Source organism: Muntiacus reevesi, chromosome 4, assembly GCF_963930625.1.
Source record: "Muntiacus reevesi chromosome 4, mMunRee1.1, whole genome shotgun sequence".
NCBI classification, from domain to species: domain Eukaryota; kingdom Metazoa; phylum Chordata; class Mammalia; order Artiodactyla; family Cervidae; genus Muntiacus; species Muntiacus reevesi.
The window spans coordinates 73,380,371-73,395,868 of NC_089252.1; positions in this window are offsets into that span (position 1 = coordinate 73,380,371).

Genomic DNA, 15,498 nt, shown 5'->3' on the forward strand with positions numbered 1-15,498 from the left:
ATTTCCTGGAGAAGAAATTCAAATGACCCAGATAGTTAATTCAGTGAGATTGGCCCAAAAAAGTACCTAAAAGGCAGTTTTGTCAAAAAGAATATCACAACATGGTCAGGGTTTGCTGTCTGCTAGATCTTAGGAGTTCACTCTGCACGGAGCACAGAGGAGGCTCAGTGGAAGCCTGTCTCTGACCACCTCCATCTCCTTTTCTATGCCTATCTCCGACCTCCTAGGACCCCCTTTTCCAGCCTCCGAGGCTCCAGGTTCTCCCCACCACCATGTCTGAGCCTTAATCTCACAGTGACCCCCCCCCCACTTCTGTTTCCCTAGAACAAATACTCAATCCCTCAGACAAGGGAGCTCAGCTCTGAGTCAGGAGGAAACTCACTGGTGAAATTAATTCACCCAGAAGCTACTGTATGGCCAACCATGTTCAGGGCCCCTGGATGAGGGAGAGTTAGACGGGAGCCAAGTTGTCACAGGATGCATAAGAAAATGGAGTTGGTGCTCCACAAAAGCACAATGCTATTGGTGGAAGGTATCCTGTTTGAGAAGAGTTGACTCATTGGAAAAGACCCTGATGCTGGGAGTGATTGGGGGCAGGAGGAGAAGGGGGCGACAGAGGATGAGATGGCTGGATGGCATCACTGACTCGATGGGCATGAGTTTGAGTAAACTCTGGGAGTTGGTGATGAACAGGGAGGCCTGGCGTGCTGCGATTCATGAATTCGCAAAGAGTCGGACACGACTGAGTGACTGAACTGAACTGAACTGACTGATCATGTTTGATGGGGCTTCCCAGGTGGTGCTAGTGGTAAAGAACACGCCTGCCAATGCAGGAGACATAGGAGATGCAGGTTCGACCCCTGGGTGGGGAGGATCCCCTGGAGGGGAGGGCATGGCAACCCACTTGCCTGGAGAATCCCAGGGACAGAGGAATGTGGCAGGCTACCGTTCATGGGGTCGCAAGGAGGCAGACGTGACTGAGTGACTAACACACACGAATGCATCCTGTTTGATACCTGAGACTGCATAAGCCTCAGCTTTCTCCTCGGCAAAACGAGAATAGCAGGACCTCACTTGCAAGGTGGGCTGATTGACACATGCAGACATCTTATGGGTATTTTTGTGCTTAGTTGGAAAGGATCAAACTTATGTGGGGATGAAGAAATGGGGTAAAATGTCTAATGAGAGTAAGGCAGGAAGCCGAAGACCACCGGGGGTCCATCTGCAAACTTCATGCGTGTAGTGCTGCGTGGAGGACCATCCTCGGGCCAAACCAGGCCCCTTCTCCAGCCTCCTTGGGGTCCCGAGAGTAAGCCCAGCATCTCTGAGTTTGGTCTGCACCTCCCCACACACTGGAGTGTTACAGGCATAGCTGGGGATCAACAGGACCCCGGGTTTCCGAGTGTCAGTCTGGCCTTCCCAGTTGGAACACAAGCCCCTTGTCTGTTACAGGGCATCTCTGTCTGCCCTGCAGACTGGGGCACAGAGCGGCTACAGAGCAGCCCCTCGGTAAATATTTGCAGATTGTCTGCCGGGAATGAGGTTTGACGTAGGCCAACCGGCTCGAGACCTCCTGCCACCTCTTGGCCTGTGGCTGCCTCTCAGACCTTGAGGCCACAGACAGGATGTGCCTTCTACCAACTGTGGACAGAAGAAGCCTCTCCTTGGTACCCTGAGGGGAGAAGGCGCCAGCCCGGTGTCCCGAGGGCTGCAGGGCCTCATGGAGAGAGCCCTGTGTACACCGCCCGGGCTTGGCAACCCCTACCCCGGGGGCATAGGAAAGGGTCCAGGGGAAGCTGATTTTCCTTGCTGGCCAGAGCCCCAGCACCCAAGCTGTTGGCGGCAGGGCCCACGGGAGAAAGGGCGGAAGGGAGGGCAGGAAACCCCAGCAGAGCCCCGCGCTCTGCGGTGACGTGGGGCCTGGCCACGCCCGGCCACCCGGCTGCTCCCGGCGGGGAACCAGCTTCCTTTTGTGGTCTGACCCTGGCCGCCCGCCAGGACTTCCACAAGAGCCTTGTGATGTGCACTTTTGAAATGTGTCGGTGGCGCGGAATGGCATGTCTAACTCGTGTTTGATGCCCGCCTGCGTTTACATCTCTTTCCCACGCCCACGGATGCAGACGGGCTGTGTGTGGGAGCCGCGGTGTCCGGCGGTCCCGAGCCCTGGCTGTGTGGCTGGACACATTTCCTTTTACCCTCAACCTGCGCTCCGACAGAGGGTGGTTCCCTCGGAGGAGGAGGACTAAGAGAAGAGGAAAGTTGGGGGAGGGGGGCGCGGGCGGCTATCCTTGATATCAGCTGCTGAACTTTGCACGGAAGTTCTTTTTAACTTCACGACAATTTCCCGAGCTGCTGTGGCCCCCATTTTACAGGTGGGGAAACTGAGGCTCAGAGAAATTACATCTTTGGTGCAGAGCAGCACAGCCAGGACATGGTGGAGCAGAGACTCGACTCCAGCCTGTCTCCCTCAGTGACCAGGCGCTGCCCAGACACAGCCACGTCTCTTAGGAGGATCGCTCTTTCCCGAATCTGCCTCCTTAAGTGTGGAGGTGGCAGCTGTCACTCCCCACATTTCCACTGCCTGCACCCGCCTAGCACATGACCATTGGCATCCAGAGTTTGAGAAGAACCGAGATAGGCCAGGTCTGCTCACTCCAAGTTCAGGGTTTGCTTCAAGGGCATGTGTCTTAATTTGGGTCATTAGTTCTCATGGTATGTCTGTCAAACTTTACAGAAATGACCGTGATTACTCTTGTCCCGTGATTTTCTTATTTCTCTACTGTATTTTTTTTTTTTTTTTTGGTCTGACTCTAAAGCTTATATTTATTTGATTTTTCAGCAAGAAAAAAAGACAGAAAGAAAAGAGTGCACACATGTCAGTTCTAATCTCCCAGTTCATCTCCTCTTCTCCTTCCCTTGCTGTATCCACAAATCCATTCTCTATATCTGAGTCTTTATTCCTGCTCTGCAAATGGGTTCATCAGTAACATTTTCCCAGATTCCACATTCATGCGTTAATACACGATATTTGTTTTTCTATTTCTGGCTCACTTCACTCTGTATGACAGATGCTAGGTCCATCCACGTCTCCACAAATGATCCAATTTTGTCCCTTTTTATGTCTGAATAATATTCCATTGTATGTATGTACCACATCTCTTTTATCCACTAATCTGTTGATGAAAATAGATAACTTGTGGGAGCCCTCTGACCAGTTCGGTGTCCCGTGATGACCCAGATGAGAAGGATGGAGGCTGCTATTTATCGATTACGGCAGCGCCTGCTCGGCACTCATAGAGACACACTTTCACTCCAGTAAGATCCCTGGGTGGTCTCTGGGCAACCCAGACGAGAATGAGGTGTGCCGCCTTCCATGGCAGTGATGGAGTCCAGCCCGTTCACAGCCCTGGGAGAAAACGACTGTAACTGCACAGACCCTTTCTTGGGGCTGGGTGTTCCCCTAAGGATTAGAATCGGAGACCACCCGAGTCACCGGAAGGCCACCCCAGAAAGCCACAGGCAAGCAGTAGGATAAGTGGGACAGAATAGGTAAAGTAACACAGGGAGTATTGACTGGCAGGTCGCTGACATGGGCACTTGGGGTGCTCTGGGAAACTGTGTCGATGGGCCTAACAGTCGTGCCATCCAGGAGATGAGGTGGGTGGAGGATTTATCTGCAGTCTTTGGCTCAGGTCTGCTCCCGAAGGCAAATGCACTTGGGGTCAAAGTCCTCAGGCAGAGACAGGCATGCCTGGGATCAGAACCTGCATCTGTTGACTGATGATGAGCGCTGAGGGGGTGAGGGCAGGGGCCACCATAGTGGTGCCATGCCAGACACCCAGGATGCAGCCCGGGGCCCTTGGCCTCTTCCTCACTTCTTCCTTGTGGGTTTAGATGGGCACGATGCTATCGGAGGGGCTCTTGGTCACCTGGTCACCTAGTCACTTGGTCACTTGGTCACACATGCCTTCTCAGGCATCTTGGGCCAGGGAAGAAGGAATCAGGAGTCACTTCCCAGCTTGGGGAAGCCTGAGGGAGGTGTAGATGAGGCCCTTGGGGCCTCATTGAAGGGAAAAGAAAGGGGACTGACCCAGAGATGCCTCAGTGCACTGGGCACAGAAGCTAAGACCTAGGTGGACCACCTGCAGAGCGGGAGGTCTGCGATGAACGCCTGCAGTAATCCTAGGGGCCGCAGTCTCTTTGTGGGAGTGGGCCACTAGCAGCAGAGATGACCGTGAGACACAATCAGCCGTGGCTTCTCTTGCAAGCTCAGTGAGGCGCCGGAGCACAGGCAGGAAGACAGCATCCTTGCAGACTCGGGGGGGGCGGGGGGCGGTGGCAGGGCTGCGTCACGTACCTTCTCATCACTGGGCAGTGAAGCCACTGCCGACCGTCTTCCTTCCTCTGTGTCTGAGTCTGTCTGTCTCTCTGCTTCTCCCTGTGGACTTCTGTCCATTGATTCTGTGTGTGTCTGAGATGCTCACCATCACCTCCTGTCTCCACCCTCCCTCCTCCTTCTCTCTCTTCACCTCTCCCTCATCTCCTTAGGAGACCTGGATACCCCTGTGGGAAGGCTTGGCGTTTCAGTGCCTGGAGCTGCATAAAGAACTGGCCTCAGGGCACAGGGCGTACATATCCAAGTGGCATGCTGCCTGTGGAGGACCTGGGCCTGAGAGACCCATCCATTGCCAAAGGTCGCTCCCTGCGTCAGGCACTCAGACACCGGCAGCCTTCCCTCCACCCGTCTCCTTTTAGCCATGATCAACATTTCAAAAGCAACGCAGAGGCCTGCAGTAGGTTCCTATAATTTACCCAAGGGTTGCGCCTGCCTGCCGCTGGGAGACAAGCTGCATTCTTCTCTCCGAGTGAGCTATTTTTAAGACCGCTCTTCCCCCCACCCTCCCTTCCAGTTCCATCGCAGGCCAAGCGCTGAATTAGATTCTTTCTTCATTTTGTAGGCTCCCCCTCTCTGGTATTATATAAAACCATTTCAGCCCTTAAGGAGTTGGCATCTGACATCCACAGCTTCTGGATCCCCAGAACAGAGAAGGGAAGGCATAAACAGAAGGGAGGGAAAGAAATGTTCTCTTTCCGCGCCAGCAACATGAATCGTCAGAGAGTTAAATAGCAACAAAGTATTTGGTGTTAATCTTTAATATTCCCAGGAACTTGTCACCTCCTCCTTCAGTCCCAGAGCTGCCTTGCTCTGAGTGATTCTGGCGCCTCTCACAAGATATCACACCTTCTATTATGCTCTAAAAAAAAGTACCCACCAGAGGGGAGTTCGTAGTGATTAGACTGCCAAAAAAAAAAAAAAAAAAGGCAAGGTGCTCATCGCTATTTACAAGGAAGTAACTGAAAAAGATGAGCCACGAGTTCCTTTGCTGTCAGTCTTCTGTATTTTAAGCAGACCCTTCCCTGAGCTCATCCTCTGATGCGATCCCTCCCCCTTCCTCAGGCTCCAGAGCTGCGGGTGGTGTTTGACAACTATCTAGGGATGCAGGTGACATTTGGGGGCACAACTCGGAGTCTGTACAAGCTGGCAATGACAGAGTCAGGAGGACATAGGTGAACTAAAGCCAAGGGAGCAGATGAGATGAATAGTGTAAGATGATGGTGTAGACAACCAAGGAAACAGGGATGCGACCAAGTCCTCGGGTACTTCTGCATTTAATGATGGGCAGAGTAAGAGGATCGGAGAAATGGACCTTAAAGTGTGGATGTGAGAGTTGGACCATAAAGAAGGCTGAGCACCAAAGGGGGTGATAGAGGAAAAGATGGTTGGATGGCATCACTGACTCAATTTGTGCAAACTCCAGGAGTTGGTGATGGACAGGGAAGCCTGGCATGCTGCAGTCAATGGGGTCACAAAGAGTCGGACACAACTGAGGGACTGAACAGCAACAGAGTAAGAGGATCCCAGAAAAGGAGACTGAAAACCATTGGAGGTAGCAGGGTGTTGTGTCCCAGAAGCCAAAAAACACCCTGGAGAGTGGTCCTTCACCACTGGGGACAGGAGTCCATGAACAAATGCCCCAACTTCCTTCCCAAGTGGATGGAGCCCCCTTGCCCACAGAGGCGACCTGCTCAAGTGAACTCACCCTAGATGAGCTTCCTTCCCTCCCCGACCCACTTCCCCAAACCTTTCCTAGCTCAATCTGCTTTGGGAGACCCTCCACTAAGAGCCTCTGTGAGCGCCCTGAGAGTGTTATGATGACGCTGTTTCTATGACTCCATGCTTCTGTTCAGGGCAGGCTAATGCCTGAGCCTTCCCACAGGGCCCTAGCTGCAGATCAAGGGATTTATTACAAAACACACAGGCCTGTATCTCCAGGTCATATCTTCCCCGCTCCTGCCGGCTCTGGCTATGACAGATCAGACTGCTCCCTAAATTTAATGCCCTGCTGAGCTATGACAACAACCACCACCACCAAGAAAAAAAAGAAAAAAGGGAAAGGAAGAAAGAAAGAAACCTCACCAGACACTTATAAGAAAATAAATAAAATGTATGTCTCTGATGGCGAGGTCAGGAGCTATTTTATTTTCACACATTTATGCTGCACCTTCACAGGCCGAACCCATGAATCCTCAGTCTTTATCTTGAAATATATATTAAATGGGCATTAAACTGAGTGATAGTGATCGCTTCTCACAAGAGCCTCAGGCCTCGTTGGGAGGAAGCAGTTGGCAATGCTGGGCCCATGAGGCAGGAAGGCAGCTCTCCCTGAGACACTGGGGGCCATGCCTCTCGTCCTCCGTTGGGGCCAGTCCTGCTCGTCACCTGCTTGCCTCGACTGAGCCCTTGGAAAATCACGCCACACAGGGAACCTGGCCTTTCAGGCCTCACTCTACCCAGCATTTCTTTATTTATTTTTTACATACTTCTTTTATTTACTGTTTATTTATTGGGCTAATCCGGGTCTTAGTTGTGGCACGCTGGGTCTGTGAGCTTCCCTGCAGTGTGTGGGGCCTGGGGCTTGCCTGGTGGCTCAGTGATAAAGAATCCCGTGAGTGCAGGAGACTCTGGTTCGATCCCTGAGTCAGGAAGATCCCCTGGAGACAGAAATGGCAACCCACTCCAGTATTCTTGCCTGGGAAATCCCATGGACAGAGGAGCCTGGCAGGCTACAGTCCCTGGAGTCGCAAAGAGACATGGCTTAGTGACTGAACACGCCTAAACACCAACAACATTGTGGGATCCGAGTTGCAGCATGCAGGATCCAGTTCCCTGGCCAGGGATCGAACCCATGCCCCCTGCACTGGGAGTGAGGAATCTGAGCCACTGGCCTGCCAGGGAAGCCCCTCCCAGGCCTTCAAAGGAAGCACTGTTTCTTGGAACTGCCTTCCTGGGGACAAATAGCACTGAAGCAAGAAGTTGCTTTGAGGTTGAACTTTAGTGCTTCCGGTCTTGCTTCCATCCAGATTTGAAAGTTTGGCTTACCGCATGAGGTCCGTGTCCACATTCTAGAAAGACAAAGCAGGACAGAGAGAATGGTAATGAGCTAAAGGATAAGCCTGCTTCATCTCGCTCCCCATGTGTGTCAAGAAAATTTAAGGTGATGCTTAACCTTTTTTGGGCCAAGGACACCTGAGGTGCTGAGGAAAGCTCTGGACCTCACCCCCAGAAACATACACATTGACCCAAACATGAGGAGTGCCGCCCACCCTTCCACCAGCCCTCAGATGAAGCACCTCTGCTAAACAAGGAGGAGGAAGAAGGGTGGAAGAAAGAAGGAACAAGAAAAAGAAAAGAGGACAAGAAGAAGAAATGCTTGAATGGCACTTTATAGTTTAGTCACCTTCACATATGTTAACTGGTGCATGCCACAGGAGAATGGTAGGCCAGGTCATCCAGCCATCGGAGGGGCTGCCAACCTCAACCTGGGGGCGAAAATGGCTCCAAGGCATCTTGAAAGAGGGGCTTCCAAATTGACATCCTGAAAGATGAGTGGGAATCCACCAACCAAGAGTGGGGAAGAGAGAGGATTCAAGGCTGAAAGACGAGCAGGTGGAAAGGTCTGGAGGTAAGGGAAATGGAAAGATAGGGGTGGGTTAGAGTCTGTTTAGGCTTCGTTAATGATTAGTGATTGACTGACTTAAGGCCAGTGAAGGCGGAAAGGAGCACGAAGGCCCTGCTTGGTCAGCTAAGTGGTGGGAAGTCACGGTTGGGGGCAAGGATGCCACTTGTGCCGACTGGCAGTCAGAAACCTGGAGAATAAATTAATGAAATATTTATGAATTGTATAAATATGTTGCAACCATAAAATTCTGACCCATAGTCCTGGAAGACTTCAGAGAGCGTCTCGGCCAGTATCTTCACTGTCACGTTTCCAGCCACAGGTAGTGAGGTTGCAGAGGTGGGGACCAGCCAGGCTCTGGAGGGAATGAGCTGAACCAAGATTCTGGAACGCTCATCCTAGCAACGGCGTGCTGGATGGACTGATGGGAAAACACACGGAAGAAAGATGGCAGCAAGAGTGATTTTCCTTCGAGGCTTGGGCGTCAGAAGAAACCAAGTCCCTAACTGTGGCCTTCAGCAGGTCACATCACCACTGCAGGACTCCCCATCGCTACCTGTAAGAGGGGAGATCTTGACATTTATCTTGGGTGTGAAATGGGACAGCATCTCAGTGCCTGGCATGCAGTAGGTGCATCACAAACATTTGTTTCTTTGTGACATCCCCGGTCTGCCTCCCCACCCACTCTACCTCTGCCTTCTGAAGATGCTCTTACTGGAACCCCAGTTCATGGTTCTCCCGCCTCTCTAAGCCCACCCTCTCCAATCCTTAGCTCAGAACCCTTCCTCACCTCTTGGCTTCCCTCCATGGGACCAGTGCGTCCAAGAAGCATATAAATGTGCATGGCCAGGGCTGACAATGCGATTGTCTGAATGGACGTTTTCAGTTGACGTGTAGAAGCCTGTAAGGACTGCCTCCCATCCCATTTTAAGACAGCACACTGGCTCAGATATGTTAGGAAGACGCCTCTCATGTATTAATTATGCACCTAGTAATTACACAGGAGGATTCTGGCAGCATTATAGGAAGGGATGGGCAACTGAGCAGCCAGAGAAAGGAATGACGAGTTCGGCTTTTGCCTCGCACTCGAGTCCAGTCTGAACTCCAGAGAAGACTTTCCCCCATCCTCTGCATGCAAGGGATGGGATTTTCCAGCCCCTGGTCTGGTGGGCCAGCTGATCTGCTTGTGTGATGGGGCTGGTGCTCAGTCACTTCAGTTGAGTCCCACTCTTTGCATGGACTGTGGCCCACCAGGTTCCTCTGTCCATGGGATTCTCTAGGCAAGAATGTTGGAGTGGGTTGTTATTCCCTTCTCCAGCAGATCTTCCCAACCTAGGGATCAAACTTGTATCTTTTACGTTTCCTGCATTGCAAGGCGTGATCTTTACCACTAGCACCACCTGGGCTGGAGGTGAAGAGAAATAAAGAGCATCTATGTTCCTGACTCTGCTACTGCTAAGTCACTTGAGTTGTGTCCGACTCTGTGCGACCCCATAGATGGCAGCCTACCAGGCTCCCCCGTCCCTGGGATTCTCCAGGCAAGAACACTGGAGTGGGTCGCCATTTCCTTCTCCAATGCGTGAAAGTGAAAAATGAAAGTGAAGTCGCTCAGTTGTGTCTGACTCTTCGTGATCCCATGGACTGCAGCCTACCAGGCTCCTCCTTCCATGGGATTTTCCAGGCAAGAGTACTGGAGTGGGGTGCCATTGCCTAGGACCCACCAACTGTCCGATGTACCCTTTTTTAAGTACAGCTTCAGGAAGAGCCAGGGGAAGGTCATCCCTACACTCAGAGTCCACTTCCCATCACAGGTGCATTGCTGCACAGAAGAGAAATGGTCATCTGAAAGTTAAGGAAACATGCGTGCAAATCTGCTTTGCATGCACGAGGAAGAGAAAGGCTAGGGAGCTTGGAAACCCGGAGCTTGGGCCTAGGACGAGGACCCATTCCACCTGGTTCACAACCCCAGGAGCCCCTCTCTGGGTCCAGGAACCCTGCGTACCCCCAGAAAACCCTTCAGACCCCAGCTCCAGAGGAGCCAGCCCACACCCTGGGAGACCATTACCCTCTGGATTCAGCGATGATACTGTCCCAGGAGTGATCAGCAACCACCAACTGCCAAGGAAAAGCCCCCAGGTCACCTGATGGTGATAAGTTGACAGCCATCCAAGGACAATCCACACTTCCATTCTACGCCCCCCTCCCCCCCGAGGATCTGGCAGCTGCCACCAAGACTCCCGTCTGCGGCCCTGGACCTTCTCGGGAAGGATGAATCTGTGAAAATATATGTGGCTCAAAAATATGTGGTCATTTATTTACAAGGCGGTGCGATTGACTAGCTCATTTATCCTGAGAAAAAAGTGGGCCAGCTCAGTGGCATCAGGCGATTTGAAACAATCTAATGGAATCTTTTAGTGTGTTTAATAAGATTTTTAATAATCTAAGGAACACACATTCATGGTAAGAAGATGAAAAATAAGAACTCTTGCCCCTAAATGACACACAGGTTGACAAAGGTACATGCCCAAGAATGTTCTCTGCAACATTGTTTGAGATAATAAGTAAACAGAAGCTACTTAAATGTCCAGCAATGTGGAAAGGGTTGAGTAAACAAAGGTTCACCTTTAGTAGCATGGAAACGACTTAGTGATAGAGTCAGACAGGACAATATACACGTCACGGAGAAGCTACTGAAAACTCCACGTATGGAAAAATTACAAATTTTCATACATTTACAGAGAAAGAGTCTGGAAAGAAACCCACTCAATGGATATGTGTTAACCCCAAGGAGGAGTTAGGGAAGGGTGAGAGAAGTGGAAGCCTTTGTTTTAGCTTATGTACATCTGAATTCTTTGGAAGTCTTACTTTTCTAACTCAAAATAAAGAAAATGAGAAAATCCACATTAGCAATAGATAAAGAAAAACTGTGTATAATACAAACCTAGAAATAACTCTATTTAGTATACATGTCCTCTTCCAGGTTTCACTACACAAATAAGATTGTCTTCATAGCTTAAATTTGCCTTAAAATAATATGCATTACTTTCCAGGTCAATAAGCAAACATTGTATTTTTAAGGACGGCCTCCTAGTCCACTGCCTATTTAAACAATTCCTTATTAGCAGGCATTTAGGTTGCTTCTAATTTCTTTCTTTCTCTTTCAAACAAGAACAATGCAGTAATGAGCATCCTTAATACTAGATTGTTGAGCATAGTCACAATTATGTCCTTAGAACTAATTCCTAGAAGTAAAATTATTGGGTTAAAGGGTCGGTGTATTTTAAGATTCTTAACGCTTAAGGCAAAATCACCCTCCAGAAAGGTCACAAGGTCTATTATCCCTTATCCACAAAACTCTGAAAACTGAAAATGCTTTAATAAGTTTAACAGCTAAACTCATTTGATGGCAGACCCTGACCAGCATGGATACGAGGCCATTTAAAGCCTTTCATTTATCCCACGTAGTATGAGTATTTGTACATTTCATGCAGGCACATAAATGTGTGTATTGCCCTGGTTCCTACAGGGAGTGTTATACGATACACAATTTATACATCGTGTTGCCTTTCAAAAATTTGGAAAATTCTAAATTGCAACATTGAGTAAACAACAATTGCAACATTCCTGCCCCCAAGGGTTTCTGGTAATGGATTATGGACCGGTGTTAATTTATGCTCCCCCGGCAGCACTGTTTTCTTCATGTGCTCACCAATACTCAATTTTACAAGTTGTTTTCATCTTTGCCAGACTGATTTTTAATAAACATAAATGAGGTAGGGCACTTCTTCCAAGTGATCTGCCATTTGAACGCCTCCTTACTTAGCCTGTAAGCTGCTGTCTGGAGTTCTGAGTACATTGGCTCCAGCGCCCGCCCCTTGGTGAGGCCTTGGGCCTCTGCACCTTAAAACTATAGTGTTTGAGGGACTTCCTTGGTGGTCCAAAATTCCCAGGTGGCACCTGGGATGAAAACCTGCCTGCCAATGCAGGAGACCTAAGAGACGTGGGCTAAATCCCTGGGCTGGGAAGCTCCCCTAGAGGAGGGCATGGCAACCCACTCCAACATTCCTTCCTGGAGAATGCCATGGACAGAGGAGCCTGGTGGGCAACAGCCCATAGGGCTGCAAAGAGTTGGACACAACTGAAGCAAATTAACACACACACACACACACACACACACACACACACACACACACACACCTGGTGGTACAGGGGTTAAGAATCTGCCATGCAATGCAGGGACACAGGTTCTATCCCTGATCAGGGAACAAAGACCCGACGTGTGGCAGTGCAACTTAGTCCGAGAGCCACAACTAGAGAGTCCATGCGCTGCAACAAAAGATCCCGCAGGCCACAACTAAGACAAATAAATAATTTTAAAACCTATGTATATAATGTTTGTTTAGTGACTTGAAAAGAAGTGCATGATATATTATTTTAAGGCAAATTTAAGCATCTTATTTGCATAGTGAAACTTGGAAGAAGACATATGCACTAACCAGGGTTGCTTCTAGGTTTGTATTATGCATCGTTTTTCTGTATATATCCATGCTGCTGACACCTCTCCACACCCTCTCAGGGAGCACTGGCCCAAATGCCCCACTTCAGCACTTCCTCTGCCTTTATGGGAATTTTCTCACCCTCAGCCTCCTTCCTGGTCTCTGGGTATTACTTCCTGCAGGTGGGAAGGGACACCATTCTCTGCTAGCTCATTCAGTCATCAGTTGGAGGAGTGATCCTACAGCAGAGAAATGGGACCCCTGGTAACACTAGGGTTAGTCCAGGAAAATCCCTCATTTCCAGGAGGCCTAGGTCTCTGATGAGGGTACCTGGGTCCCTGTAGATTCTAGTGAAGCCTCACTCTGATCCTAACCCATGCCTCTGCCACTGAGGCCAACCCTCCTTACCAGAGTCATTCTGCCCATGGAGTTATATTCTCTACCACTGTCATTTACATCAATCAAAATGACCATGAAATTGTACATAAAGCCGTTTGTGCTTAGTCATTCAGTCGTGTCCAACCCTTTGTGATCCCATGGACTGTAGCCCACCAGGCTTCTCTGTCCATGGGATTCTCCAGGCAAGATTACTGGAGTGAGTTGACATGCCCTCCTCCCAGGTATCTTCCCAACCCAGGATCGAACCCAGGTCTCCCACATTGCAGGTGAATTCTTTACCAGCTGAGCCACCGGGGAAGCCAATAGAACTGTTTAGGGAGATTGATCCCAGCACCTGGTATCCTTGGGGTCAAGAAGGCTACAGGAATCCCAGGAGACTGACCCCAGGGAGTCCCTGGGGGGTGGGAAGTACTGGGGACAAGAGATGCCAGTAGGAACGTGATCTCCAGGACCATGGACTGTCACTGCTGCCCCGGGTCTGGGAGCTGATGACTTTGCCTGCCTCACCCATTCACCTTCGAAGCTGAGAAACAGCCCCAGGCTGATGCATGCAGATTCCCACCTCCAGCCCAAGTCCTGGGCCCGTCATGGAATGACCGCAGGCCAGACCGAGGTATCGGAACGCAAGTGCAGGGTCTGCCGTCGGGGATGCGTCCCAAAGGCGCCTCTTGGGCCTGGGGAAGGGCCATCTGAATCCTGATAAAGCACACCCCTGAGAACCTGCAGCTGCCACCAGTGTAGACAGGAATAGCAACAACAAAAAGTCTTGATGCAGAGCCTTCCAGAAGACATATGCAATCATCCATGTCCTCAGGACAAAGAGTATCTGATCTCCCCAGACCACAGAAGCTGGCTTTGAGAAGTGAACCAACAGGATATGCAGGTATTTCTAAAAACAGCTTGTTTTCATGGCTCTCAATCTGGGGGTACTAACTGGGTTCGTACTTTGGTCCTAGCACTTTGGTAAAGCTATTTACATTTCCCATGCTGTTCTCATCTGTAGAGTGGAGATGGTTATTAGGGTCAAAAGAGATCATATGGGTAAGGTTCAAGAAACAATGCCGACTGTGAGCACTCAGTAACTTCAAGCTGCTGCTGTTGTTGTTTTATTATTACTTTGAATGGTTATTAATATTATACTAGATGAAGAGTCAACATGTCTTTGATCAGGAGCCTGAAAGCTCGCTAGGGAAAGCAGTAGAGGAGAGAACAAGAAACAAAGAAGGGGTCATTATCAAGGCTGGAATTCTGATTGCCAGACCACACAGAATCTCTCCTTTCTCCTGGTTAATAAAATGAATATGAGATGATACAGAGAAAGAGGCTGAGTCCCAAGATACACAGCATCTCTGGGGGCTGCAAGGAAACCCCCCCAGGACTCTGGAGGGCTGGGCAGTGAACCCTTAACCCGCAGATGCAAAACCCCTGCCTGTAGACCCAGGGACATGCTGGTGGCTTAGGACAAGTCATTAAGAGGGGAAGAGCATATGCAGAAAGAAAAAGTTTGGAAAGAGAATTTTTGTTTAAAACTGCAAAACTTAAAGGCACTTAGAAAAAGTCAGAAGACTGAAAGGTGTTAAAAGAGAACAGAGACCTGAGGCATCTTCCTCTTGCACTGGGGTGGTCTTAGTACTTTCCCCAAGAGAAGCAGAAGCAAAGATGGAGTGCGTCGGTGAGATGTCACAGTCTCTATAATTTTTGCCTCTCCATGGCCAACCCACCCAGGGTTGGGGATGGGAGGCCCAGGGCCTGTGGTCTGAAGCTTCCCCCCATCATGGAGAGACAGTCAGGCTGGAACCCTGGCAAGGGGGCGAGGGGGGAGAGGGAGGCACTGGTGGTGGGTCTGAACCAGGAAAGGTACAGGGGTCATGTAATGAACAAGCATCCACTTGATCAATTTCAGGGGCGCACTCTCCACTCGGGGCGGCGGGGCTGGGCCCTGTGTGGACAGCCTTGCCCTCCACCCACGTTCCATGGGAACCAACCACAGAGGCAGAGCAGTGTCTGTGGCCCACTTATTAATACCAGTTTTAAAAGCTACAGGACCTGACTTGCTGCCCTATAAATGTCAGTCATGCCCACCCTTGGTAAAGTTGGTGAGAGGCAGAATACCACAAGAAGGCAGAGGCTCCGGTGCTGAAGAGGTACCAACAGAAGCTTCAGCCCACCCACTTTAGGAAATAAGAGACCGTCTTGGGGTTAAGGGCATATCATCAAAGAGTTATGAAGGATTAGCTCAGGCTACCAAAATGCCTTCATGAACTTGCAAGCTAGAGTTCTAAAATAAAATGGCAAAAGGGAGAGGGACCCAAGACATTCCTACTTCTTTTCTGTGGGTATATATGGGGGTATGGGTGTACACGTATGAATGCATGCATATGCAAATATAAAAGAGTGAATATTTGCTGAACATTAATTCAGTTTGATTTATCACTATATCTGTGAACATAGTATATAGAGAAAAAGGATTGGGAGCAAATATACCCAAAATGTCATTAATGGGATTCTGCACGGTTGGACTACAGGTAATCATTTTCTTTCTGTGAATTTCTCAGATTTCCAATGTTCTGGGTTTTGTTTCAGTT